The sequence below is a fragment of the Anopheles moucheti genome (genome assembly GCF_943734755.1).
Source record: "Anopheles moucheti chromosome X unlocalized genomic scaffold, idAnoMoucSN_F20_07 X_unloc_5, whole genome shotgun sequence".
In the NCBI taxonomy this organism is placed as follows: domain Eukaryota; kingdom Metazoa; phylum Arthropoda; class Insecta; order Diptera; family Culicidae; genus Anopheles; species Anopheles moucheti.
The window spans coordinates 255,001-260,000 of NW_026453559.1; positions in this window are offsets into that span (position 1 = coordinate 255,001).

Below are 5,000 nucleotides of genomic sequence, written 5' to 3' on the forward strand. Positions count from 1 at the left end.
CAATCTGTCTTACCTCGATAAGTTCGGACCTGGTAAATTTTCCCGTGTTGAGTCAAATTAAGCCGCAAGCTCCACTTCGTTTTTTTTTTTTAAACAATTGCAGGTTTTATTGTTCATAAACATTATGTTCTAAAAACAATAGCGTAAACCCACGCTCTTGACGAACGACGTCGCCCGCCAGGGATTTGTCGTGCGTCATTATGAACCCTTTCGGATGTCCCTACCCAATCTCTTTATTAAATTGCTCTTTCCTTTACCCGCATATTGAAAGCGTACGCTAACTGAGTCCGCATGACTCGCTCGTATTTTAACACTTTAGGCTCTCAAGCTAGCTCGCAATCTAGCGATCGGACCATTCCGCCTCGCTGGCGGAAGCCTCCTCCGCAGCTGTCCATCGCCGACCTGCAGCTCGACGTCTTCTTTCATTCTCTCGTCTATTCCGCCGAGACCGGATTAGATCCGCCTCCGTAGGCGCGGTCCGACGACGGCGCGTTGTCGAAGGGCCCTCCCGTTGGACCCGCGCTCTCCACATTCGCTGCATAAACAGTCGCCTCTCATGGCGAACTCTGATCGTCTCAGGGGAAGGTGGTTCTCCCCTACTTCTTCGGGGAATTGGAGGAGGAGCTAGGCCTGCTCGCTCCGCCTCTACTGCCGCCCGCAGTACCTCGTCATCCCGAGCGGCCAGTGCTGCTGCGACGTCCGCAGCCAGTCGCACACGCGCCCGATCCTCCGCCCTGCCGCGAAGCCGTCTGTTGCGGGCAGACCGTTGACGCGCTGCTCGCGTTTCATTTACCCGTCTCGTGATGTCTTCTACGAAGACGTCTTCCACTTCCTCGCCGAAGAGTGCGGCCACACTTTCGAGGACCACTTCCTCGTCCTCGGCGAAAGCCGCTTCCGCTCGACCGCTGGCGAGGGCCTCCTCATCGCGCCACAGCTGTTGCAGCACGGTGGTGATGTTTTTCGCTGCCCTTTGAATGCGGTCCCACCACTCCGCACTCTCCAGCAGCTTCTCGGCCATGTTGCTGAGCTGGACCGATTCGGATGTCCCCCAGCCCAACAGCTCACGTCGGATCTCCTCGAACACGGGGCACTCGAACAAGACGTGGGCCACCGACTCGACCGACCCCACGCACCGTGGACACTCCGGAGACGAAGCGAAGCCGCAGACGTGCAGGTACTCCCGGAAGAATCCGTGTCCGGAGAGCACCTGCGAAAGGTGGAAGTCCACCTTCCCGTGCTTACGTCCCGTCCACCGGTGCAGGTCGGGAATCAGGCTGTGTGCCCACGTCTGATAGCGGCTGGCCGATGGTGTTGCCGCCGCACGGTCCCACGCGTTCTGCCACTCTATCATCGTGGCCGCTCGCTCCATTGCTCGAGCCTCCTTCCTGCTGATGCCAGGTTCAGCCGACAGCCTGCTGTGGCACCTTGCGTCCTCTTGGATAATTAGACGGTAAGGTACAAGACCGGCCATCACCACCGACACCTCATAGGACACCGAGCGGAACGAGCTCGACACCCCGCGTGCCAGCGGCTTCTGCACCTGGGCCAGTCGTCTGCGGCACCACTGCATATCGGTCGCCTTAGCCCAGATGGGCGAGGCGTACCGAATGACAGACTCCGCAACTCCTGCCAGCAATCGCCGCTTGGCCACCTGCGGGCCGCTGTGGTTTCGCATCACCGAGGTGACCGCCGCCACCGCACGGAGGGCCTTGTCCGCGGCCGCTTCCACGTGCGGTTTCCACGATAGCTTCTCATGAAGCTGGACCCCCAGATAGCGCATCGATCTCCCAGTGGTGCAGGTCACTTCACCGACGCGTACCGGAACCTCCAGTCGTCCTCGTCTCAGACTCGAAATGAGCACCGCCTCGGTCTTGTGGGGGGCGAGACTGAGATGACGTGCCTCAAGCCACCCCATCACCGCCTCAATCGCTGTCTCGGCAACCGTCGCCGACTCCTCCGGTGTGCGGCCCTCGGCCAGGATGGCGATGTCGTCAGCAAAACCGACGATGGTGGCCCCTTCAGGGAGCTGGATTCGCAGAACGCCGTCGTACATGACGTTCCACAGAGTCGGGCCAAGGATTGACCCCTGTGGAACGCCTGCCGTTACCCGACGTGACACCGGGCCGTCATGGGTGTCGTACACCAGCTCCCTGTCAGTAAAGTAGTCGCGGAGAAGGAGTTGCAGCTGCGCTGGGACCCCTTTCTCGCGCAGGGCCATCGCTATCGCCTGCCAGCTGGCAGTGTTGAAGGCGTTCTTAACATCCAACGCCACAACCAGCAGGCAGCGCCTGTCTCGCTGGTTCGTCCTGCCGAAGGACATCGCGCGCTCGCCTGCCTCCACCACCAGCTGGATCGCCTGCAGGGTGCTTCGCTGTCTCCGGAATCCGAACTGGTTCTCCGCTAGCTGAGGCGACTCCGGATCCTCGAGGTGCTCATTAAGCCTGTCGAGTGCCGTCCGCTCGAACACCTTCGCTGGGTTGTCTATCAGGCAGATCGGGCGACAGGACGACGCTTCGCCCGGTGGCTTACCTGGTTTAGGCAACAGCACCAGCTTTTGCCTCTTCCACTCGCGTGGAATGACGCCCGTGTCCAGGCAGCTCTGGAAGACCCCGACGAAGGACTCTGGATGCTTGCGGATGGCAACCGTCACCGCAGCATTTGGCACTCCATCCAGGCCAGGCGCTTTCCGCGGATGCAGCTCGCTCGCTATCGCCTGGAGCTCCGCGCAGCTGATCGGACGGACCGGAGTGTCCCCTTCCGAAGGTGCGACGTCCGGCCACTCGACCGGGGGATGCTCCGGAAACAGCTCCTCGACGATCCGCTGCAGCACCGCCGGGTCACGTTCACGCGCCGTCCAGCTGCCCCGAAACCGCAGAAGGACCTGCCGGAACCACTGTCCCGTCTCGTCCGCGGCTAGGGCCTGCAGCCACTCATCGAACTGGCGCTGCTTGCTGGCCTTAATTGCCGTCCTTAAGGCAGCACGCGCCTCCTGGTGCTCCTGCGATGCCAACTCGACAGATGTCTCGTCCAAGGCCGTGCTCTGCCTTTCCCGGGCCAACCGGCAGCGCTCGGTCAGCTCCTCAATGGCCGGAGTCCACCAGTACACATTCGCGCTCTTTCTCTGCTGAGAGTGGCCGATCCTTGCCATGGTGGCATCGCAGGCCTCTGCGAGCACCATCCCCAGGCTTGCCGCATCGGTCACCCGATCGGCAAAACGGGTCGCCTCGAGTGCCATTTCGAAAGTACGGGGGCAAAACTGGCGAGTTCGCCAGCGAACACCCGCCTCCCGTACTCCGACGCCTTCCAGCCGCTGGATGCCCCGTCCGGGCCGCTGGCCAGCACGAGGCTGTTGCCCGACCGCAAACCGGATATAGCGGTGGTCGCTATAAGAGTAGCGGTCTAGCGTCCTCCAGGAGCTGATGACCTCCGCTACTCCATCCGGTCGGCAGAGCGATGGACTCGCGAAGGCGACGTCCACCCTGCTGGGCCGGGCCACACCGTTTCCCAGGAAAGTCGGCTCCGTTCCGCGGTTGAGCACCTCCAACCCGATGCTCGTTGCCGTCTGGAGGAGCGCCTCACCCTTAAGGTTGGCACGCTCGCTCCCCCAGGCCCCGTGCCACGCATTGAAGTCACCGGCCAGGACGACGTGGGGGTGACCTCTCGCCAGAACCTCCAGCCGGTCCATCTGCCGCTCGAAGTCCGGGAGCCCGACAGATGGCGGAATGTAGCAGCAGATAAAGACTATACCTGCTACATCTGCTGCCACTATGCCTGGATGCTGTACACTCCTCACCCGCTGGATGGGAAACCGTTGGCCGCTGGTGACAATCGCGGCCTTGAGTTGCTCATCAGACGCCCAATTGCCGTTGTTGGCCGGCACTGCGTATAGCTCCGTCACGAGCATAACGTCTGCTCCTTCCTCCCTCATACGCTGGAGCGCAAGATCTTGGGCGCTCCTGCTCTTGCCGATGTTGATTTGGAGCACCTCAATCATCGTCGGTCCGTATTTTTGCACAGGGCGGAGGCAATCGGGTGCGGGCCGCCACACTTTAGACATCGGACTTGGCCGATACAAGTAACCGCCTTGTGGCCTTCCGCGCCACACCGGATGCATATCTTGCTGCGGTCCTCGCCCGAGCACTGCCCGGCGAAGTGGCCACGCTCCAGGCACCGGAAGCACCGCTTCTCCGCCAGCGACGCTTTCGGGACCTCCCACACCCAGCACGAGGTGTAACCTAGGAGCAGGCGCTTCCCGGCCAGATGCTCCGCGTCCGACCGTGGCATGGTGACGCGGGCACGGTTCGTGCCATCCCGTCGCGCCCACATATCGATGGCGGCCTCAACGTGCTCCTTCCCCAGCGCCGTCAGCATTGCCTGACGCAGCTGGTCCTCATTCGCCAGGGAGTCTATGTTAGTGACCAGGACCTGGGCCATCTCAGTGCGGACGATCGCCGCTCCCTTGTCCCCGATGGCCACGCGGATGCGTTGGCATAGTTCCGCGCTATCGACGTCCCGGCTGAGCGGAAGCCGCAAAGTGTCCTTCGGCGTCCGCTTTCCGACGCCAATTTTGTCCTGTAGGCCGTCGAGCTGGGCGCTTGTACGGATGACCTTGTACATATCCAGGTAGCTGACACCCTCCGCTGGCGTCACCTCTATTGAGTCAGGCCGCTTGCGTGACTTCTTTGCCACTGCTGGCATATTACGTGGCTGCTGCTGGCTCTGCTTGTGCAACAGCTGGCCCTTCAACTGCCACTGTTGCTGGTTCTGTCCAGCCACGCGCTGTCCGTTCGTCTGCTGCGGACGATGCTGCTGTTGCTGCGGACGTTGCTGCGGCCACTGCTGCTGTTGCTGCTGAGCCGACTGTTGGCGTGGCGGCTTACGGCGCACCACCTCGGCCCAGGAGCCGCCTTCCTGGTCCGGAGACGGCACCACCGTAGCCGTCGCCGCACCCGCTCGTAGTTGTGGCAGCTGTTGCTGCTGCTGCTGCTGCTGCTGCTGTT